General features: G+C 48.5%; 1 long non-coding RNA gene across 1 annotated transcript in view; it reads right to left on the bottom strand.

Annotated features, from left to right (window-relative positions):
• Window positions 1-14,234: 14,234 nt before the first annotated feature.
• LOC142827734 (uncharacterized) overlaps window positions 14,235-24,273 on the bottom strand; it is a 37,535-nt gene continuing 27,496 nt past the window's right edge. The window contains exons 2-3 of the long non-coding RNA XR_012902448.1: window positions 16,506-16,632; window positions 14,235-14,248 (exon numbers count right to left, since the gene is read on the bottom strand). This is a non-coding gene — a long non-coding RNA (uncharacterized LOC142827734). The remainder of the gene's footprint in view (window positions 14,249-16,505; window positions 16,633-24,273) is intronic.

Below are 24,273 nucleotides of genomic sequence, written 5' to 3'. Positions count from 1 at the left end.
CACAGCCCTAGTGCATGAAGAGAGATTAATAGGACTGGAAGTTTTCAGTTTAGAGAAGAGCTGAATAAGGGATTATAAGACTGATAAAATCATGACTGATGTACAGAAGGTAGATAAGAAAGTGCTATATAATTCTCATAACAGAAGGTATGTCTACACTACCACCCTAGTTCGAACTAGGGTGGTAATGTAGGCATACCGCACTTGCAAATGATGCCCGGGATTTGAATTTCCCGGGCTTCATTTGCATAAGCCGGCCGGCGCCATTTTTAAATGCCGGCTTGTTCGAACCCCGTGCCGCGTGTAGCCGCGCGGCACGGGCTAGATAGTTCGAACTAGCAAGCCATTCCGAACTATCTGTACACCTCGTTCCACCTATCTGTACACCTCGTTTGAACTAGTGGGGTAGTGTAGACATACCCAGAGGAACTAGGGGTCACCAAATAAAATGAAGAGGGAGCAGGTTTAAAACAAAGAAAAGGAAGTATTTTTCCACTCAACATACTGTCAGTCTCTGGAACATCTCGCTAGAGGATGTTATAGTCTTGGCATTCAGTGCAAGGTGCAAGAAAGAACTAGATTAAGTCTTCAAAATTGTTGTGTAGAGTAAGAAGGTGGGCCCTCTAGGATGGTGAGCACGGGTGTGAAGAAGTCTGCATCTATCGCTATGTGGTAAGTAGGAAGAACAAGTGGATAAGAGAGTGTGTGATTCATGGGGGTAGGTGATTCAGTAAGTTGCATCTTGAGGAACAGGGTGTAAAGACTGTGGGTGGAAAGAAGAGGTGGAGCAAGAGTGGGTATGGAATGCTAATGGGAGATGTACGGAATAAATGCACCAAGTGGGCGTGAGCAGGACAAACAGGCAATGTGACTCCAAATTCATAGGTATCATCATGCAAATCAGAGTCTGTGGGTTCTTGTTTGCATATGTGGGCCAGGAGGAAACTGGGAGTGGATTCAATTCATTGGGTTTCCCCTCAAACCTTTGGCAATGAGTATTTTGCCCCTGGGAGTCCTTCACATTCCTCTCCCACATCAACCTTGCACACCTCTGCTTCACTCCCATGAAATGTCATAACAAACTGCCTGTCCTTGACAATGTAGATGCGTGTCTTAAGGCTAAAGTGGGCTTAATGCTGTCCGAAGGCTCCCCCCCACTTAAGGTTTTCTTGGAAACTTCTACATCTAGTATCAGAAGGGTAGCCATGTTAGTCTGGACCTACAGAACTGCATACGGGTGCTTATTGCTGTCTCCCATCGTGCACTGTTCAGGCCTGCACTCATTGGAAGCTATGTTATCTCAGTTTAGGCTTACTGGCCTCTACTCTGGGGCAAGCTTCTCCTTTCTGGGAGACTGCCTCCATGCGGGTATTCTCACTGGATGTGGCCTGTGCTGCTGTATTTCCAATGACATGAAATATGTGAGCTAAAGTTGGGTTACTTTTCACACAGCAATGGTGTGACCGCACCTAACTCCTCAGGATACGTCTACACTGCACTCTTATTTCGGAATAAGCTATTCCAGAAGATATATTCTGAAATAGCTTATTCCGAAATAGAGTGTCCACACTACAGGGGATCCTCAAAATTAGTCTGAGGCAGGCTTCCCTAATGTGGGTGCACTATATTGATTTAGAGCCCCAGGAAGCACCACTGAAAAATCACTTAGAAGGGTCCTGGCGAAGAGCTATTTTGAAACAGTATGGCTACGTCTACACTGGCCACAATTTCCGGAAAAGGGATGCAAATCAGGTAAGTCAGAATAGGGAAATCCGTGGGGGATTTAAATATCCCCCGTGGATTTAAATAAACATGTCCGCCGCTTTTTTTCTGGCTTGGGGAAAAAGAGATCCTCCAGAAAAGGGCTTTATTCCGGAGGATCGCGCCAGTCTAGATGCTTTTTTCCCGGCTTTTCCCCAAGCCGGAAAAAAAGCGGTGGACATGTTTATTTAAATCCGCGGGGGATATTTAAATCCCCCACGGATTTCCCTATCCTGACTTACCTGATTTGCATCCCTTTTCCGGAAATTGTGGCCAGTGTAGACGTAGCCTATCAGGGAAGTGTCCACAGTGCAGCTATTTCAAAAGAGCTATTTTGGAAGAGGAGTTATTCCTCATGGAATGATGTTTACAGAAGTCGTAATAAGCTGCCCGTTATTTCGATATTATTTCAAAATCATGGAACTTCTGTGTAGATGCTCGCACTGTTATTTCAGAGTAACGCTAGTTATTCCGAAATAACAATGCAATGTAGATGCATCCTCAGAGAATAATACAAGCCAAAAGGATATGTTACATGTGTAAGAAATGGGTAAAGAATATATCAGTCTGAGTTCATTGATACACAGGCAGATGAACAGGGCTTGGTGACCTAAACACCCGTATAAGTAGAATTTGATGGAGAAAACTGATAGAAACATCCTTTGGCCCCATCCTCTGCCCCTCTCCCCACACACTTTCACAAGTGTGTTCTCCCACGCTTACCCCAGATCATCTCTGTCTCTTGCGGCTTTCAGTGCGGGTCCCCCTCACCAGCTGTTGCTGCCATACATGGCATTTGTAGGTGAGTGGGGAGATGCCCAGCCGTGATGTGACATCATGGCCTGGGACTTTAAAACTCCTCGGTGCCATGTTGCGTCATATGACCTGGCTCCGGGTTTGGAGTCCGGGGCCCGAGTACAGACTCCTGCCCTGCATAGGCAGAAGGTAGGGGAAAACTAGGGGGAGAGGATGGGAGAGGAAGGGGCTTGTGCGGAGGGGGATGAAAGAGGAAGACACCAAAAGGCAGGGAGGAGGAGAGACAAATGGTAGGGGTCCAAGTGCAGACAATGAGGAAAAGGGCAGGTGGGGAGGTGTCAGTGGGAGGGGGGACAGGGTTATGCTGGGAGAGGAGAGGAGAGGGGAAGGACATTGGGGACTAGAGAGGGAGGGGGAGGTGCTGGGAGAAGGCTTGAAAGAAGGGTTGGGCATGAGAAAGGTGGAGATGGAGCAAGTCATGTGAGAGCACAGAGGGGCAGGAGGGGAATGGGGCAGAGAGTGGTGAGGGGGTGGGCATCAGGGAAAAAGAGGGCAGAGGTAGTAAGGGAAGGGGGAGGCACCAGGAGGGTGCAGGGTTAAGGGAAGGTGCAGGTGCCAGGGGATTCTGGGGTGAAGCAGAAGGGCAGAGATCTGCAGGGGAGGGACCAGCACCAGAGGAGAGAGGCAGGGCAGGTGTGTAGAGGGAGGTGTTAGGAGAGGGGATGAGGCGGGGTAGCTCACATGATCAGAGTGGGGCTACTGGAGGAGTGGGCACAGGGGGGAGAGAAGGGCTGGTGGAGGGGGGCAGGTCGCAGGAGGGTTGAGGGCACTGAGAAGGGCAGGAGTCAGGACAGCAGAGGAGGGTGAGGAGTTGGGGGGCAGCAGCCACTAGGGGAGTTGATGGAGCAAGGAGAGGAGACATGGCAGCGGAGAGAAAAGATAAAGGTTCATAAAATATTTATTAATAACTTGGGTGCCACAGAGGCTCATCCGAACAAGCCACATGAACTCAGTACAGGTGCACAACACAAAACCTTTTCTGCTCATGGGAGGAAACTCTTAGGCTATGTCTACACTGGTGGCTTCTTGTGCAAGAACATCTTGCGCAAGGGTTCTTGTGCAAGAAGACTTGCACAAGAACATGTCCACACTGCCATGTGCGAGCTGTGCTTTTGCACAAGAGCATCCATGGCAGTGTGGACACTCTCTTGAGCAAGAAAGCTCCAATGGCCATTTTAGCCATAAGGGTTTCTTGCGCAAGAAATCCCTGCCGAGCATCCACACTGCCCTCTTGCGCAAGAGAGCTAACACCTGTTAGAAAAAAGCGTAGCTCTTGCACTTGGTGCCCTGTCTTACCACATTGTACTGTAAATTTCTTTGTGCAAGAGCAGGTAGGCAGTGTGGCTGCTCTATGGGTTGTTGCTCAAGAACGGCTGTACTTGCGCAAGAAGCCGCAAGTGTAGACATAGCCTTAGAGGGAACACTTCCCCCAATCTCTCTGCCCCTGAGTTAATGTCACACACATTGGGTTAATGAAATTGCAGGATAGTTGCATGACGGGGGGTTGGTGGGGGCCAAACTAATCCCTATTGGTAGGAGGATGGTGGGAAAAGTCCTTTGAGAGGGGTGACATGACACCTTTTACTTCTGGTCATGTGTCCATCTTGCCCCGAGCGTGTTACCTCCAGAGGCCTGGCTAACGGGAGTCAGGGGGTGTGGCTAATGGACCACCAAAAATTACACACATCTGCCAGCCCCGGAGGAGGAGTGTGTTGGCTGCCTGCGCCACAGGAGATGTGAGTTTAGTGCAGTGTTTTGTGCTGGGTTTTTTTTGCTCAATCAAAAAAATTCCTGGGACCTCCCATTGAAACTTTCGTGTGATTTTTTTTTTTTTTTTTTGCTCAACCAAAATTGCTGTGGGGCTGTGTCAAAATTGTTCGAATGGGGCTGCGTCGAAATTGTTTGAATTGGGTCCCGCACTTCCTAAAGCTGGCCCTGGTGGTACTCTCCCTCCCACAGTCTGGCACCTGAGGCGGCCGCCTCAGTTTGCCTCATGATAAGGCCAGCCCTGTCCAAAGGTTTTGCTTAGACATTCAACAGAACCCTAGGAGATGTGCATTCTGCATACAGAGAAGAGAGATGAAAATGCACAGAAGGAATTTCCCTATCACTGGATGGTGATTGTGACATCTAGGATAAACCACTTAGAATATGTCTACACAGCAAGCAGGATCTCATAGCCAGGAAATGTTGAGGTCAGTGTTGGCCTTGTGGGACACCTGCTCTGACATTAAAAATAGCTGTGTAGCTATCTGTGCTCAGGTTCTTCTTTGAAGCCTACCTCTACACTCCACATCCCAAGCCCAAATGTCAATGAAAATTTCAAAAATGGGTAATTTATTTGACCCATGCCGTAATACAAAATATCATTATTTTATACTGGGATGTGGTTTGTAACACAGGCCATGACCTCAGAAGGCAGAGCTCTTGCTGCACAGCTGTTACCACCTAGCTCCTGAATGAGAGGCCTGCCTGGTAGGGCTCAGACCTTTCAGTTGCAGGTGTTGCCTGCAGCCATTACCAGGGGCAGCCTTAAAGCCAGGAGGCCGCCCCTGGTGGCGGGCTGCTGCCGGTGGGCCACCCTTTTGGGGGAGCCCTTCGGGGGCAGGGCAAGGTGTGCTGGTGAGCAGGGGCGGATGAGAGTTTTGCGGCAGCACAATTTAGCAGGGCCCCCCTTTGGAGAAAAAATAGGAAAAGGCGTCAAATGCACCGATTGAAGGCTATTTTCATATTACATGTGAATTGGGTAAATTTGATAGAAACTTAATTTAATTGGATAATTTTTTATTTTAATTATATTGTAATTCATTCTGAAACAAAATTCTGCATTAATAATTCAACATTTTCATTCGTATTTAAGTCTGTTATAGCTGTCTAGCTCTTTTGACAGCTGGGTCTCTAACAGCCGATAGGAAAAGGCTTCTTCCCAGCATCAGCCCCTTCTCCAGACCCAGGCACTGAAGCAGCGAGGCACCCGGGAGCAGGGAAATCCTGACCCAGTTTAGAAGGGGCTGGATGCTGTGTCTGAGCCAGCAGCCTCTCAGGAGCCTGCAGAGCAGCTGGAGGGAAAGGAGACGGCACCTCAGGCTCCATGCAGGGTCAGAGGAGGGGCCATAGAGGCTGCCCGGACTGTCCCCTGCCGAGAAAGGGAGCTTAGACACAGCAAACGAACCTGCCACTGTAGCCCCCACGCCCAGGAGTGGCCCGTGCAGACCACTCTGCCAGCCTGATGCTGCTCAGCTTGTGGGTTGGCTCCCTTCTGGTTGGGGGCAACCGCGTGGCTCAGTCGCCCTATATCCGCACCAAGGCAGCTGTGTGGGCCCCCCGGGCCCGGCTGCTCCAGCGCATTGCTTTACGACTGGGTGCCGGGGGCAGGAATGGAACAGCCCCCAATGCCCAGCCCCCGCCCAGGCACAGACCAGCTAGTGTGGGGCTCACGGGGCTCTCCCACACCAAGACCACCCCTTCCCATGCTGGGGCAGAGGACTCTGGCTGCAGGATCCGGCGGCAGCTGGGGGACAGGAGATGTGCGGTGGAGCGGAGCTAGGCACAGCGCCACGTTGCAGGCTCCTGTGCCTCTTAGGAGAGTGGCCCCCAGGGCCAGGCTGCAGAAGCTGCCACTTTATTCTTTTTTACTCTTTCAAGGAGTTGGGCTCGTGTCTGGGTCTGCAGAGCTGGGGAAAGGCGCGTCACGGTACCCACCCGCCAGCAGACATCCCCCAGAGTGCCTGCGGGCCGGCCAGGCTGCTCTAGAGACAGAACTGCAGAAGCTGGGGGGATGCTCTGTGAGACAGGGCCCTGAGACTGCTGCCCACACGCTCCGGCATCTCTCTGCCCGGGTCCCACCCACTCCCCGGATCTCGTGGCTTCCCTGTGAGGCGTGGGGCAGCAGCGCCCTCTAGTGGCGAAAGCTAGAAAGTGACCCCGTTGGCACGGGGCCTATTGAAGCGTGGGGCCCGGGGCAGCCACCCCGCTCGCCCTGCCCTATATCCGCCGCTGCTGGTGAGAGCAGCACACTTGGTTGTGTGGTGGCCTATTCCATCCCTGGTGAGAGCAGGGAGGGCAGGTGAGGGTTCTTGGTGAGAGGAAATTCCCTTTAACTACCCAAACTGAAGGTGTGTGTTTGTTCTGCTACTCACCCCTCCACCGTCAATATGTGGTTTGGCACAGATAGGGTGCCTAAGGAGGAGGGCTCAGATGGCATTGTGGCAGTTGTGAGAGGTAGAGGAAGATATGGAAGTAAGATCTGGACTGGCCAGCCAAGGGGAATGAGGTTTAGACAGTTATGTGCTATTCCTTTTTCCAGTTCTATTCCCAGCCTTAAAAATTTTGGGAACTTTAATACCTGGCCCTCAGCCCTGAGGGTGCTGTTGCAGAATGCCAGGTCAGTATCCTAGAATACAGCTGTCATCCACAATTTAATTCTGAATGAAGGGGCTGACTTGGCTTGTATCACTGAGACCTGGCTAAGAGTGCAGGGAGGCATTGACCTTTCTCAGTTGTGCCTGGCTGGGTTCTCGGTACAGCATCAGCCACAGCTTAATGGTCGGGGAGGTGGGGTGGCAATTGTCTATCGAGATACTATCTCACTGGCTAGGGTTGTGGTCCAACAAAGTGTCAAATTCGAGTGTCTGTACTTGACGTTGGGTGGCCGGGATAGGTTGGGTATGCTGCTTGTGAACCGCCCACCTCGCTCTACGGCAGATGTTCTGCTCAAGCTGGCTGACGTGGTCTCGGATGTGGCATTGAGGACACCGAGGCTTTTGGTCTTGGGGGACTTTAATATCCATGCTGAGGCTGTTCTGTCTGGTCCGGCCCAAGATTTTATGGATACCATGACCACCCTAGGATTATTGCAAGAAATAACTGACCCAACACATGTTGCAGGTCATGTGCTTGATTTGGTTTTTTGGACTAAGGGTGATAGAGTTCTTGGGATAAGGGCTGTGGCTACACTCCCTTTGTCATGGACTGATCACTACCTGGTCAATTTTAGACTATCTGCTGACCTTCCCCTCCACAGAGGCGGAGGACCAATTAAGATGATCCATCCTCAGAGACTGATGGATCCGGAGGGTTTTCTTAGGTCGCTGAGGGGTTGTTCAGCCATTATGGCAAATAGTCCTGTAGATACCCTGGTTGATACATGGAACACCAAGGCAGCCCAGGCAGTTGATATGATTGCTCCTAAGCGCCTTCTTCGGACCAGTCGAGCCAAGTTTGCTCCCTGGTTTTCTAGGGAGCTGATGGCAGCAAAACAGTCTGTGCGATGGCTAGAACGCTGCTGGAGGAGAACTAGAGCTGAGTCTGATCGACTGTGGGTTAGAGCTGAACTGTGAGCTTACTCTGTGGCGGTGCTGACAGCGAAGAAAAGCTACTTCTCCACCTGTATCGCGTCCGCACAATGCCGTCCAGTGGAATTGTTTCGAGTAGTGCAGGGCCTATTGCAGTCTGGTACTCGTGACGAAATAGAGGAGCCTTTGGCCCCCAGCTGCAATCTGTTTGCAAAACATTTTGCTAATAAGATTGCCCGCATCTGGTTGGATTTAGACTCTGGTTGCTGTTTAAGTGGGGCACTGCGAAAGGGTAAGCCCCCCCACCTGTTCTGGGGCCCCCTTCTCTTAGTCCTCGTCCCGGACCTTCCGACCGCGTTCCCTCCATTAGTGCGACCATGAAAGCTTTCTCTTTCCACGCTCCCCCGCTCGGGGGTTGAGGGGGGCCTGGGCCCACCCTCTCTCCAGGACCCAATCTAGGGCCCTAAGGTGGGGGTGCTCCTTCAGGACACTGTTCACCTGGCTGACGGGGCTAACCGCCTAAACTTGTCAGCCTGCAAGCGGTTGTCCGTCCGCCCCCCCTGGGCCACTTCCTCACCCCCGAGCATCCTGGCTTCTCTCTTAGCCTTCTGCTCCACTGCCTTAATCCCGGTGGTCCTCCCTCGACCACGGCTTGGCCCCCCTCTGTCCTCCATGCCTTCCATTTTTATAGCTGCCGCCCCCACTCCCCCGCGCCTGCATCAGCATCCCCCGACCGGCTCCCTACCCCACCCCCCATATCCTCACCCGACCCGCCTCTCCATGCACCTGCGCCGGCATCGCAGCATCCAGCGCCCAAAGCACATGCGCAGCCTGAGCATGGTCTGCCGCTCCCCGGATCCGCTCTGGCCGCCGGCTTTTCTCTCACCGCAGCTGGGGGCAGAAGTGACTTGCCCCGCTCCCGACAGAGGTGTAGTGGTGGGGATGCGCTCCGTTCCGCAGCCCCGTCACAGGCACAGAATGTGTTGAGTGCACCACCCAGTCTTTTTCCTCTGGATCAGTTTCAGCTATTGCAGACTGGGATATGGACAGGATGCTTGGAGGAGAGTGACCGACCACGTGCTCACTTGACCCCTGCTCTTCATGGCTTATTAAATCTAGCCGGGAAGGGAGAACTGGCTGGGTCTAGGGGATTATTAATGTGTCTTTTAGATCTGGCATGGTTCCTGCTGCCTTGAAAGAGACAGTGATAAAACCATTACTCAAGAAGACCTCTCTGGACCCACATGGCTTAAATAACTATCGCCCAATTGCTAATATTCCCTTATTGGGCAAGGTACTCAAGAGAGCAGTGGCTTTGTAACTCCAAGCTTTCTTGGAAGAAGCAGACTTAGATCCATTTCAGTCTGGATTTAGGCCTGGTTTTGTAACTGAAACAGCCTTGGTCACCCTGGTAGACGATTTATGCCGGGAGATAGACAAGGGGAGTGTATCCCTGTTGACTCTCCTAGACCTCTCAGCGTCTTTTGATACCATTGACCATGATATCCTTCTGGGACCCTTGGTGGAGTTGGGTATTGGAGGCACTGTTTTGCAGTGGTTCTCGTCCTACCTATTGGGATGCTTTCAGAAGGTGGAGCTAGGGGGCTGCTATTCGACCCCATGGAGATTGTGCTATGGGGTCCCGCAAGGTTCCATCTTGTCCTCTATGCTGTTTAATATCTACATGAAGCCTCTGGGAAAGGTCAAAAGGAGTTTTGGAGGATGGTGCCATCAATATGCAGGTGACACTCAACTCTATTTCCCTGTGACATTAGAACCAGGTGTGACAATGACTGATCTAAATCGGTGTCTGGAGGCAGTGACGATTTGGATGAAATCAAATAAGCTGAAGCTGAACCCAGATAAGACTGAGGTCCTGTGGAACAGAGGCCATCTGTGCGTGAATGTGGCATGGCACCTGTTCTAGATGGGGTTACTCTCCCCGAGTATGTCTACACTACAGCACTAATTCGAACTAACACATCCAGACTAAAAAACTAGTTTGAATTAGTGTTTTGCTAATTCGAACTAGCATGTCCACATTAAGTGGACCCTGAACCAGGGTTAAGGATGACTGGAAGTAGTGCCAGCAGGGCATCAGATGAGGACTTAGAGCGTGGAGCTGCTGTTAGGGATCCGACCCCCCACCCCGGACAGAAAGTTCTCAGGGGTGCCCCGCTTGCAAAGCAGTCCTGGCTTGGATTGCCTGGAGTACCCACACTGGGCACATCACAGCACTCGGCCATCAGCCCGGCTGCACTTGCTGCAGGCTGCCATCTGGGGAGAGCGGGCAATTGGGGGGCTGCAGGAGAGCTTCCACCCCCAGAAGCCTGCAAAGCCAGCCCAGTCCTCCCCATCGGGGGCTCGTACCCCATTCCTCCCTCACCTCCTTCCACTTACCCTTCCCTAGCCCCTCTTCTAGATGTACAAAATAAAGAAAACTTGTGGTCAAAAATAGACTGTCTCTTTATTGAACAAAACTCGGGAAGACTGGGAAAAGGAGGTGGGAGAGGGGAAGAGAGAGGGTGGGAGAGGGGAGGGCAACTAAAATGATCAGAGGTTTGGAACAGGTCCCATATGAAGAGAGGCTAAAGAGACTAGGGGTATGTCTACACTACCCTCCTAGTTCGAACTAGGAGGGTAATGTATGCATACCGCACTTGCTAATGAAGCCCGGGATTTGAATTTCCCGGGCTTCATTAGCATAAGCGGGGAGCCGCCATTTTTAAATCCCCGCTGCTTCGAACCCCGAGTAGCACGGCTACACGGGGCTCGAACTAGGTAGTTCGGACTAGGGTGCCTATTCCGAACTACCGGTACACCTCGTTTCACGAGGAGTAACGGTAGTTCGGAATAGGACCCTAGTCCGAATTACCTAGTTCGAGCCCCGTGTAGCCACACTACACGGGGTTCGAAGCAGCGGGGATTTAAAAATGGCGGCTCCCCGCTTATGCTAATGAAGCCCGGGAAATTCAAATCCCGGGCTTCATTAGCAAGTGCGGTATGCATACATTACCCCGCTAGTTTGAACTAGCGGGGTAGTGTAGACATACCCTGGGACTTTTCAGTTTAGAAAAGAGGAGACTGAGGGGGGATAGGATGGAGGTCTATAAAAGCATGAGTGGGGTGGAGAGGGTGCATAAAGAAAAGTTCTTCATTAGTTCCCATAATAGAAGGACTAGAGGACACCAAAGGAAAGGAATGGGTAGCAGGCTTCAAACTAGTAACTGAAAGTTGTTCTTCACAAAGCAAAGAGTCAACCTGTAGAACTCCTTGCTGCAGGAGGCTGTGAAGGCTACAACTAGAACAGAGTTTAAAGAGAAGTGAGATAAAGTGATGGAGGTTGGGTCCATGGAGTGGTATTAGCCAGGGGGTAGAAGTGGTGTCCCTGCCCAAAGTTTGTGGAAGGCTGGATAGGGATGGCACGAGACAAATGGCTTGGTCACTGTCTTCGGTCCATCCCCTCCAGGGTCCCTAGGGTTGGCCACTGTCGGCAGACAGGGTACTGGACTAGATGGACCTTTGGTCTGACCCAGTACAGCCATTGTAAGCTCAGGGCTCAGGGTCGGGGGTCTCAGTGGACCACCTTGATTTTCATGCACACCTGCTCCTGGGTTGCCAGGCTGGCAGCTCTCCTGCCCTAGACGGCCGCTTTCCTGTGCCTAGTGCAGAGGTCGTGGACGAGGTCCACGATGTCCGCACTAGACCAGGCGGGTGCCCGCCTCTTGCAGTCCCGGGCAAGCTCCCGGGAGCCACCAGCCTGGTCCCGGAAAGAGAGGGAGGGCTGGGGGGCATCGGGTGGCTGGCTCGAGCTGTGCCAGGTGCAGGATCTTCTGGCTGGGTGCTGGCAGGCTTGAACCTGGCACAGGCACCGTAACCAGCCCGTGCCCCTTTAAGGGCTTCGGGGCTGGGAGGGGGGCAATAGAGTTTCCCTGGTGTTGGCCAGAGTGGCCACCAGGGATAGCTTGGGAGGGCTAGCCTCTCACTAGTTCAAATTAAGGGGCTACACACCCCTTAATTCGAACTAGTAAGTTCGAACTAGGCTTAATCCTCGTAAAATGAGGTTTTCCTAGTTCAAACTAAGCGCTTCGCTAGTCCGAATTAAGTTCGAACTAGCGGAGCGCTAGTGTAGCGCCTATCAAAGTTAATTCGAACTAACGTCCGTTAGTTCGAATTAACTTTGTAGTGTAGACATACCCCCCCTGAAAGAACAGGTACGCAGCTTGGGAGTCCTCCTGGACCTTTTTTTAACATTTGAAAATCAGATTTCTTCGGTGGCCAGGAATGCCATTGGGCAACTTCGTTTAATCCGCCTGCTGCGACCCTTACTGAACAAACATGACATGGCCACAGTGATCCATGCTCTTGTTACACCCCGACTGGATTACTGCAATGCACTTTATGTAAGGCTGCCTATAAAGAGCCTTCAGAAACTTCAACTGGTCCAGAATGCGGCTGCTCATGTCTTAACTAACACTAGTTATATGGAGCACATTATGCCAGTGCTTCAGCAGGTGCACTGACTTCCAGTATGTTTCTGGGCACAATGTAAGGTTTTAGTTATGACCTATAAAGCCTTAAATGAGTTGGGTCCAGGGTATCTGAAGGACTGTCTTCTCCCATATGAACCTGCCCAGGGATTGAGGTCAGCTGGGGAGGCTTTGCTTCGTGTTCCCCCACTTGCAGAGATAAGATTAACATCTATGCGGAACAGGGCATTCTCAGCTTTTGCTCCCAGGCTGTGGAATTCTCTTCCTCGGGATATTCGCATGGCGCCAACGCTAGTGTTGTTCCGGCGACAGGCTAAAGCCACCCTTTTTACTCATGCTTTTATTAATGTTTGAGTCTGTATGTGTGTGTTCCTCCTCTCTATATGTGTTTAGCTGGTTATTTCCCTCTGAGGTCTCATATTTTAAATTCTCATATTTTAAATTTTTTATATTTGTATTTTTTTGTTTGTTCTTGTAAGCCGCCTTGAATATTTTAAATAGAAAGGTGGGGTAAAAATATTTAAAGAAATAAAATAAAAATAAAATGTCCACAGTACAAAATGAAGTTGCATAACTTATGCCAGCGTGCAACCATCACAGTAATTACGTCTGTCATTCAGGTCTGTACTTTGCTCCTTGGGTTTTTGGGTTTTTTTTCTGACTTATATTTGAACCTCTGCCTCTTGCTCCATATTTGTCATCTGAATGTAGTCCCCTTACTAAAGGGGCCTTTGTTTTATTCTGAAAAGACTCTGTGTGCTACAATCCAGACTACAATTCCCATGATCCCGTGGGAAAAACAGGAAGGAAGGACTCTTGGGTGAGAGAGGACTGCTCTCTCCATGTGCTTGAAGAAAGAGGCCTAGCAGTCTGGGACTCTGCTTTGGAGTTTGGAACCAAAGGGGGAGCCAGGCTACTGCCAAGGACATTGACCCAGTGCAGGGGCTGTTGGATGCAGCTACTAGATGCCTGTTGAAACTGGGAGTTAGCCGGCTGCTTCCAATAGGCACAGCATGAGGCAGTAAGTTTTGGGCCTTGTTGGGAAAGTGCTGCCTGGGACAGAGCTGCTGTCTAGCCTGGACCAAATCTTCACTACAGCTGCAACATCAGCGCGCCCACGCAAGCAAGTCTGGGACTGTGAGTCTAGGGGTGTGCACACTCTGGGGTGGGGTCACAGGTAGTACAAATGTTAGCTGTATAAGCTTCAATTATTGTGATGTGTTTTGTTAATGCTGTTCATTGCTAAATCTGTTAATCCCTGTTTAGTTAAGTAAAGATTGTTTATTTTGAAGTGTTCTATTAGATGTATATGATTTGTAGTTGTTCTGGAATTAGATCCAGATTTATGTTGCCATGGGCTGCGTGAAGGGGGAGTTTTGGGGGCCCTTTCCATTGTGCCTCCCCATCCTGGGGAAACACCAGTCTTGGGGTGTTTGGGAGATTATGGAGGGGAGGGGGAAGAGGCAGGCACAAGGTGGGGACTTGGGGGCGGGGTGAATTGAGGGTGGGATTGGGACATCCGTGTTATGGGATTTAACATACATTAGTGGCCCTTCATTTCCTTGTTTCTAATTCCGAGAGGGGAAAATGGATTTTCATGGGAAAGAAAACGCTAAACCGCCCCTGGGGTCTGGCTGGGGCACACCCATGAAAACACTCACAGCCGCTTTTCTACAAAGCACAAGCACAGCATGTTACTTTTATTAACAGGGGGGAAACATGCTATTCTGGATGATAGGAGGGTTCCTTTGCAGGTTTCCTCTTGCTCACAAGGTTCTTTACAGCCCGGGTGAAGAGGCTCCAAGGATTTTAAGAGCAAGGTGTTATCTGCCAGATCCCCAGAGATCCTGCCTTGACAATCTTGGATGCCATTAGATTCTCCTAGGACTGCAAAAAGCAAAGAAATAGTTAGTCTGTGTTTTTATCCATTAAAAGAGGAAAGTGTGACCATGAGTGCAGATATCCCTGGTGAAAACCAATACTGGTGATTCATATTCTGTATTTTACATTCTGCTGCAGTTTTAATAGGCAGCCAATTCACATATTTAGCTCTAAGTATATGGCCTACCAGCTAATTACACCACAGTTCTGAGCTTGGAGTGCCCGTCCTTTTACCATGCCTCGGCATAGAATACCCCATCCTATAAATATGTCCCATATTCCTAGATGTATACCTTTATATTTAGCTGCATTAAAGCCCATATTGTGTCCTTCAGCCTAGCTTACCTGGTGATCTGCATTGCTCTGTATCAGCCCTCCTGTTGTTCCCTACTCTATGTGCCAAAGAGATTCACAAGTCCTATTAATTCCCCTCAGACTGAGGACAACAGGCCATCTCGAATGCTTTCCTATGAACCTACAATTCCTATAACTCTTTGACTACAAGTCAAAGAATCCTGATTTTGGCAGAGGTCATGGTCCCAAGTGTGGACAGAGTTTGGGTTCAACACACCAGAAATGGCAGAATAAATTTTGCTCAGACACCCTGTCATGATTATGAAGGTTAGCCAGCAGCCTGGGGACAAAGGGGTTAACTACACCTACCCAGGTGGAGTGGCCAATAGGAATGTAGGTAGGACTTTCAAACTAGGACGAAGGAATTTGGGTTTTTCCCTCCTTTGTCTCTGAGGGTATGTCTAGACTACATGGCTCCGTCGACAGAGCCATGTAGATGAGTTTACTAGACATAGGAAAATGAAGCAGCGATTTAAATAATCGCCGCTTCATTTACGTCAAAATGGCCACCGCACTGTGCCAATCAGCTATTTAGTGGCACGGCGGGGCAGTCTGGATGTGCCACGGTCAACAAGTGAAGCCGTTGTGAACCGCTCTGGTATGCCTTGTGAAATGAGGTTTACTGGAGCGGTCAACAAAGGCTTCACTTGTCGACCGCGGCGTGTCCACACTGCCCCGCTGTGCCGCTAAACAGCTGATTGGCACAGCGCAATGGCCATTTTGATGTAAATGAAGCAGCGATTATTTAAATTGCCGCTTCATTTTCCTATGTCTAGTAAACTCATCTACATGGCTCCATCAACGGAGCCATGTAGTCTAGACATAACCTAAGTTGTTGCTCTGCAGCTAGAGAGAGGCAAGCATGTCTCCCTCTCCCTCCAAGAAAAGACTCTTTCTTCACTTTCTGTAAGTAGGGTAAAGTTTACATAAATCTGTTAGGTTTTATTATTTTATGTTTGAGGATGGGATCTGATGTCTGTGCACCTTTTAAAAAATGTTTTGACTTTTTTTTGTAACTAAGTTCTCGGCCATGGAGTTTCTCCATGAGTATATTTTGTTACCCTTCCATCTAGTCCTTATGCTTGCAACAGGAATATTGTAATAGTAAACGTTTTCTCTTTTTTTTTATTAACCTAGCATTGGTTAATTGTGTGCCCTGATTTTCATTTTAGGGGTGAGATTTCCCCAATGATCTTTCCCCTGATCTCTTTATTAATATTTGGGTGGTGGCAGCGGCGTTTGATCCCCAAAATCTAGGGTTTTATGATTTTGGGGGGAAGTTTTAATACCAAAGCCTGGTAAATAAGGTTTTGGGGTACACTTGCTGGCCCCCACTTCTGCATTTATCATGCCAGAGTGGGGAAGGAGCCATGACACACCCCAAAAATATTCCACTGTTGTATGTAGTACAGTCAGGGATGTTCCCACTAAGGAAGAGGGTGTTTAAGAAACAGAGAAGCATGCGAAAGGATGGAGATATTGTAGAAAGACTGGAAACTGCCTTTACTGTGAGTGCTTACTGATGTTCTAGAAGCACATTGGGGCAGTCACAGAGATTGAAGGAGAGTTATCCTAATGTATGTACAAATACAGAGCTGGCATAATTGGCCCTTTCCTGCCTTAATTGCAAGGGTTGCCTTAGGGGTCATACTGGAGATGGTGCTGGCTGTTATCAGGTCTCAATAAGGCAACCTCTGTATCAGAGAGCACTACAGGTGCTCCGGAGTGTGGACCAAGCATGAACAGCAGAGTGAGGCAGCTATAAATGAGAGAAGTCAACAGGCGTCCAAGCAAATCCCAGATAGTCCAGAATCAGAGTATTACAGGAACCTCCTTTGCCCTGTTTCTAGTGTGTGAAGCTTGCAAAAGGATTAAATAAAAAGTCTCTCTGGTGCAGCATTGAACTTACCACTTACAGCAGTGCCAAAACACACCACAGCGGCCGATGCGCATGGTATAGAGTGGACATCTGAAAGGGAGGCAGACACCCCCTTGACTTACACATATGGAGGTGCCAATGATTCCACGGTCAGAAACTGCACAGAAAATAACAAACAAACAAAGAAAAGAGTCACGATTTTCCGGGAGGGAAGAGCTGAAACAGGAACATAATGGGCATGTCTCATTTAATGCATTGCCCAGTCACCGACATCCAGACACATCAACCCAATTATCTTAAATTCCTGTTGCTCTCTGCACATTGAATGGCTGCCCCTAGGAAGAGAACAGAGCACGTTAGTTAAGCAGGTGGGCAGGCTCTTTGGCTGCCGACTTCAGAACCGTAGTGCTGAGCATGGGTGTCCTTCACAGCTCCATCCCTTTCACGGACAGAAAGCCGGTAGCTTCCTTCATCACCAGCTTCCCTTAGTGGCCCCTGCTGCATCTCTGACTCTGATTGGTAACAGTGATGTTCCAGGCAACATGGCACATGCTCATTGGCTGAGCAGGGTTAAACTGGCTCAGCATTGGGACGGACGGTTGCAAATTTTAGGAACAGAAGGGTTTGAACAAGTCCCTGCCCGTCCGAATGCCTTATAGTCTGGGCGACTCCGCACAAACGTTCCTGTGACAACTCAGCCTCAGGAATAGTTTCTTCCTGACCTCTTGCCAGTTACAGACATGGCTGAGAGGCAGGACCGAATGTCCATCAGCTCACCTTTTGGGTTCTGTAGATGGAGGGGTGAAAGTAACTTACAGTTACTGTCATATCACACTTCCCCCACCCTCCTTCCCTGAGCCCTCCCTGAGGCTGGGAGCAATACCACAGTACTTATAAGAAATTTAAGTGTGGGGTGGAGTGCAGGAGACTCAGAGCAGGAGGGTGTGGGGATGTGGAGCAGCCCAGGGCAGAGAGTGGGGATGTGGAGGTACAGGAAGCAGGACAAGGGATTTGGGTTGGGGAAGGTCCAGAGTCAGGGTTGGGGAGTGGGCAGAAGGGACAAGGGGAGAGTTGGGGAGTGCAGAAATCAGGGCTATGGGTGTGGTAGGACTCAAGGGTGAGAGTGTGTGGGGGCGGACTGCAGGAATCAGGCACAGCTGTCCAAGGGCTCAGGGCTGGGGTTTGGAGAGTGTGGAGGAAAACGGGGGACCTGAAGCCCCCGATTCCTACAGACACTGCTTGTTGCTTGCTGTTCCCGTTTCCATGACTCTGAGGGAGTGAGGGGAAAGAACCCCAGGTGGATGACTCACACCTCTGTCTCCTTCCTGCACCAGCCAGTAGAGAGAGAAAAGCAGGGACACTGTGTCCTTTCCTCTCGCTCTCTGACAGTGATGGGAGGGTAACAGCAAGCAACAAGCGGTGTCTGACGGAATCGAATGTGGGCAGACCCCCGTCTTCTGTAAAGGGTGACCAGGGAGGGGATCTAGGGGAGGCAGTTCCAGACCAGTGTGGAGCTGGTCATCCAGTCCCTTTCACCTGCCTGCTGCTTAACACAGGAATCTGTAGAAGAGCCATGGGAGGCCCAGCTGGGAGCACGCCGCACCTCTTCCTGCAGCCAAGTGCCCCAGACGGCTCGTATCGGAGTGGCGCACCAGGGCGCACCGCTTTAATTTCACCTCTGTGTAGATCAGAATATTTTTAAACTGGATTTTAGCTTTGTTTTCATTAAAGTATCCAATCCACTCCAGCATAAACCCAGGATCTAAACCAGGGATGGGCAATAATTTTTGGTGGGGGGGGGGTGTCTCTCCAAAATGTTGACAAGTGCTGCAATTTTCTGTGGAGGGGGTTTGGGGTGGAGATTGGATGCAGAAGGGAGCTTGAGGGGTGCAGGAGAGGGCATGGGGTCTGAGAGGGAATTTGGGTGATGGAGAGGGCATGGGGTCTGAGAGGGAATTTGGGTCATGGAGAGGGTTCACAGTGCATGAAGCTTCCCCCCGACATAGTGAGGCAGATGGAGCAGCCAGCCTATGGGTCCAGTGGGGCAGGCTGAGGGCCGGATTGAAAGGCTTGGCAGGCTAGATCCTACACTGGGCTGTATCTTGCCCATCCCAATCTAAACTGTGGTGTCTCATTGCCTCCTTCAGCTTCCCCTCTCTGTATGTGATTTCTATCTTCTCTTATACATGTTTGGTGTGGGGAGTGTGGGGCCCAAATACATGACTGAGGCTCCTAGGTACTAATTCATTAATAAAATAATAATTCTGTATACAGATACAATGCCATTTCCTCAGAAACTGCTCCAATCCAACACAATGGTGTTTCCAGTAAACAGGCCAAGAGACAGCAGAATATTTCTGGGAGTCAGTGTTTCTAAAACACTGAAAAAATGATTTGTCACATTAAGATTAGGGTTTTAGTTCTAGACTGGGTAGTCTCTTCGGGGGGGGTGAGACATCACTTAATAATCAGGAACGTCAAAGCCCCGGATAATTAACACTTGTGAGCTGAAGAAATTAGGTTCTAATTTATGGTCTGTTTCCAACTTAGTTCATCCTCCACTAGTACAAACTGTATTTTCATTCTTTCAGGCCAAAGGAAGAGGATGCATCTTGAATGTGTCTATACATATAGTCATAAATTGTTTTCCATGACCTTTGATGAGGTCAAGGAAAGGGCTTAAATGAACTTTAAGCAATGGACTTAAATTGCAGCAAGAGAGGCTTAGGCTTGTCATTAGGAAAAACTTCCTAATTGTCCAGGTGATTAAACACTAGTATAAATTGCCAAGGGCGGTTGTGAAATCTCCATCACTGGAGATATTTGAAAGCAGGTTGGATAGACATCTATCAGGAATGTTCTAGATGGTTCTTGGTCCTGCTGTGAGGGCAGGGGACTGAACTTGATGATTTCTCGAGGTCCCTTCTAGGCCTTGTATTCTATTATTCATAATTGGTGAGCTGCTCTTTGGTTTGTCCAATCAGGCACAAGAGTACTTTTTTAAGCTTTCTTGCGATGAAAGTTGAGTCAGAATATAAAAGACATTAATTCCCTAACTGAGTTTTGGAGTTAAAGAAATTAAGAATACCCAGAATTCTCAGACAAAGCAGTGCGTTTTGTGACGTAACTTGCTGCTACATGCCTATGTGAGACGATTTTTATCACTTACTGCCTGCCAGTCCAAACACAGAGGCACGATAATGCTGAACCTGACCTGAGGCTAAAGCTGACAAACATTACACCTGACTTCCCTGAGCTTGGCTCACAAAAACACATCCATTGCATTGGAAAGGCAAGACTACTGACAGGAAAGTAGGAGTTGTGTGCTTTTATTTGTAGAGCAAAACTATTACTTTTTAATTCTTATAGGTAGTGCTTTTATTGAAAGTGCTTTACAGTAGTTAGCTAACTGTACAATGTTTGGAGAGAGCCTTAAGTGGTCTGCTGAGGCCTTCTGCAATTTTTAAGTAGGCCAAGAAAAAAAAAAGTTTGAGAACCACTGCTTTAAACTATGAGGCTACGTCTAGACTGGCCCCTTCTCTGGAAGAGGCATGCTATTTTCTAACTTTGGAATAGGGAAATCCGCGGGGGATTTAAATAAACATGGCCACTGCTTTTTTTCCGGCTTGGGGAAAAGCCGGAAAAGAGCGTCCAGACTGGCGCGATCCTCCGGAATAAAGCCCTTTTCCAGAGGATCTCTTAGAAGTAGGAATAAGTAGCCTTTTCCCGAAAAAACTTCCCCTGCGTCCAGACTCAAGCCGCGTTCTTTCGAAATTATTTCGAAAGAACGCGGCTTTTCTTTCGATGGCGGTAAACCTCATTTCACGAGGAAGAACGCCTTCTTTCGAAAGTTCCTCTTTCGAAAGAAGGCGTTCTTCAATGTAAAGAGGCCGTCTTCGAAAGAGAGCATCCAGACTCGCTGGGTGCTCTCTTTCGAAAAAGCGGATTTTTCTTTCGAAAGATCTGCCTGCAGTCTAGACACGATCTTTCGAAAGAGGCTCTTTCGAAAGATGCTTTCGAAAGAGCCTCTTTCGAATGAAGCCTGCAGTCTAGACATAGCCTGAGTGTGTTTAACAGTCTTGATTTGTGGACGCCAGAGCTAGACCCAGATTTCAAGCAGCAATCTCACTTGTGCCAAATACAGAATTATATAACCTCTCCACTCCTACTCGACAATCCCCGGTAAATGCAACCATGAATTGCATCAGCCCTTTTGGCCACAGCTTCGCGTTGGGAGCTCATGTTCTGCTGATTATCTTCCACCTACCCCCAAATGCTTCCCAGGAAAAACTGCCCTCTATATCAACATTCTTTTTTCTTAGCTCTATTTTAACGTGTATTCTTTGCTTGCACCCGGTTTATCATTTAATCCACATCACACTATCAGAGATACATCTTCTTCAGTATTTATCACCTCCCAAATTTCATTCTCCTCTGCAAATGTTATTAGAAAATTTATGTTTCCTTCGAGATTGTCCTGTCCTATTCAATGTTTTTAATAGCAAAGAACCAACCCCAGATGGAACCCGCAAGACAGAATGCAGGCGATGTTTTTACAAGTTATAGTCCAGCTACATCTGAACAGATTTTCATCAGCACAAAGACACCTTCTAAGACACCTTCTGACCCCAATATTATTAATCAGATACATTTTAAGTGTCTGCTCCACACTTTGTAAGCACTAGAGGTCGTTAGAAGAAGAGTTGGAGAAACTATGATACAAAGATTTAGGCAGCCTTAGTATAGCCCACAAATGTCCTTCTATATTCTCCCCTCATTTCATCCAAGTCTTACCTTCAGAGCTTTGTGCCACCAGGAAGAAGACAGCAAAAAGAAGGTAAAGTATCTTCATGGCTAATGTTTTACCGAGAGCTCAGTATCACTGAAGAGAATAGACTCTAAGTTAACCACGAGACTGAGTGTTTCTCTATTTATAGGACACGGGGGATTGTGATAGTCATATCTGTCGAAATCTTGGTTTTACAAGTGTGTGCTGCAAACCCATAATTATAATGATTATTACATGTACAGCTGCAGAAAAATTCCAAGGACATCTTAAGGAAATGCAGATGACCAATCCCTGCCTGGAGGAAGTTGCAATATGAATATTTACTAGTAGCAATTACAACTACTCAGGAGAGAGATCTTGGAGTCATTGTGGATAGTTCTCTGAAAACATCTATTCAGTGTGCAGCAGCAGTTAAAAAGCAAACAGAATGTTAGGAATCATAACAAAAGGGATAGGGAATAAGACAGAGAATATCTTATTGCCCCTGTATAAAACAATGGTCTGCTCACAGCTTGAATACTGTGTACATGTGTGTTCACCTCATCTCAAAAAAGATATCTTGGCATGGAAAAGGTTCAGAAAAGGGCATTAAAAATAATTAGGGGTTTGGAAATGGGTCCCATATGAAGAGAGATTAAAATGACTTGGACTTTTCATCTTAGAAAAGAGGAGACTAAGGGGGGATATGATAGAAGTCTACAGAATCATGACTGGTGTGGAAAAAGTGAATAACGAAAAGTTATTTACTTGTTCCCATAACATAAAAACTAGGGGTCACCAACTGAAATTAAAAGGTAGCAGGTTTAAAAAAACAAAAGGAAGTTTTTCTTCACGTGGGACATGGTTGGTCTGTGGAACTCCTTGACAGAGGATGTTGTGAAGATTAGGACTTGAAGGCTACATCTAGACAGTGGCACTATTTCGGGATACTGGAAGTATCCTGAAATAGCTATTCCATGTCTTTAAACATGCCCATTATTTCTAAATATATAAGTCCACAAGGGTTAAGGGACTTGTCAGAATAGGACTTTATTTTGAAATTACCTTGAAATAAGCTAAACAATTTGTGAAGCACAAATTGCGTAGCTTATTTTGAGGTAAGGGTACAGTTTACACACACCCTAACAAGGTTCAAAAAATAGCTAGATAAATGCATGGCAGTTAGGTTCATCAATGGCTATTAGTCAGGATGGGTAGGACGGTGTCCCCAGCCTCTGTTTGGCTGGAGATGGATGACAGGAGAGGAATCATGTGATGATTACCTGTTGTGTTCACTCCTGCTGGGACATCTGGCATTGGCCACTATCGGCAGACAGGATACTGAGCTTTATGGACCTTTGGTCTGACCCAGTATGGCCATTCTTATGTTCAAATTTCTGCTTCCTGGTCCAAAGCTTCCTTTGAAGTCAATGGGCAGATTTTCATGAACGCCATATGAGAGTCCTAGTGCAGAGGAAAATTCTAGAATTCAGCGTCATGTGAGAAGCCTTTGATGGAAGGATCTGAGTGTTTGTATATTTTTTTGTACAGATTTTTTTTCAGTATTTTACACATTTGTGGAATTTTTTCCTAATTTTGGGTATGTCTAAACTACATCCCTTTTTCGATAAAGGGATGTAAATTAGACATATCAAAATTATAAATGATGCTGGGATTGGAATTTCCCGCACTTCATTTACATCATGGCAGCCACGGCTTTTTTTTTGAAAAGCCGCTTTTCCAAAAAAAAAAAAAAGAAATGCGGTCAAGACGGGGATCTTTCGACAGAAATGCCCCGTTTTGAAAGATTCTGTCAACCTCAGGCAATGAGGTGATGGAGGAGACTTGTCTCTCTCATCCCCTAGCTGAAGGCTGGGCAAGATGTGGCCCAGGAGGCCGGATCCAGCTTGCCTAGCGCTGTGATCCGGCCTGCAGACAGCTGCTTTCTATTTATATCCTGTTTGCCTGTGCCATTGAATTTCCAGGTGGCGGCTGAGGGAGCCAGATCCAGTTTAAATGGCTCACGGCTCCTGTTGTGGTGCTACCCTCGCATGGTCCAGAGCCATGAACTCTTTAAATAGCCATAGAAACACTGGGAGGTTGCCAGGCAACAAAGTAGTGGCAGGGCTAGGCACCACAACCGTTTGCTGTGTATTTAAATTCAAAGCTTCTGGCCCCAGGTGACTTTGGGGGAAGGCTAGTCCCCAGGCCACCCCTTCCACCCAGACCCCGCCCCTTCTGGGAGTGGAGCCAGCTTGTGACTATGTACCAAAATTCATTAAGTAGCTCCCCTGCAAAAATAATTGCCCGCTGTTGGGCTAGTTTTTGCCCTGTATTTTGACTTCCCCTTTTTGGATGTAGGGTGCTGGTCTTTTGACCTGCCACTTTCTCCACAGAGACAGGACAGGGATGGTAGAGGGGACACATAGGTATTGGGCACATCACTCTGGGCTGACCATCTCACTCTTCTTCTTTCCCTCTGACGTTCGCACCTGATAAGGTTCAACAAGGACAAGTGCAGAGTCCTACACTTGGGACGGAAGAATCCCAAGCACTGTTACAGGCTGGGGACCGACTGGCTAAGTAGCAGTTCTGCAGAAAAGGACCTGGGGATTACAGTGGATAAGGAGCTGGATATGAGTCAACAGTGCGTCCTTGTAGCCAAGAAGGCTAATGGCATATTAGGTTGCATTAGGAGGAGCATTTCCAGGAGGAGATCTAGAGAAGTGATTATTCCCCTTTATTTGGATCTGGTGAGGCCACATCTGGAATATTGTGCCCAGTTCTGGGCCCCTCACTATAGAAAGGATGTGGATGCACTGGAGAAGGTCCAGTGGAGGGAAACCAAGATAATTAGGGGGCTGGAGCACATGATCTATGAGGAAAGACTGAAGGATTTGGGTTTGTTTATTCTGCAGAAGAGAAGAGTGAGAAGGGATTTGAAAGCAGCCTTCAACTTCCTGAAGGGAGGTTCCAAAGAGGATGGAGAGAGGCTGTTCTCAGTAGTGACAGATGGCAGATCAAGGATCA

The sequence above is a fragment of the Pelodiscus sinensis genome, chromosome 3, assembly GCF_049634645.1.
Source record: "Pelodiscus sinensis isolate JC-2024 chromosome 3, ASM4963464v1, whole genome shotgun sequence".
Taxonomy (NCBI): Eukaryota; Metazoa; Chordata; order Testudines; family Trionychidae; genus Pelodiscus; species Pelodiscus sinensis.
The sequence above is the reverse complement of the archived record's forward strand: the minus strand, read 5'-3'. Positions and strand labels throughout refer to the sequence as shown.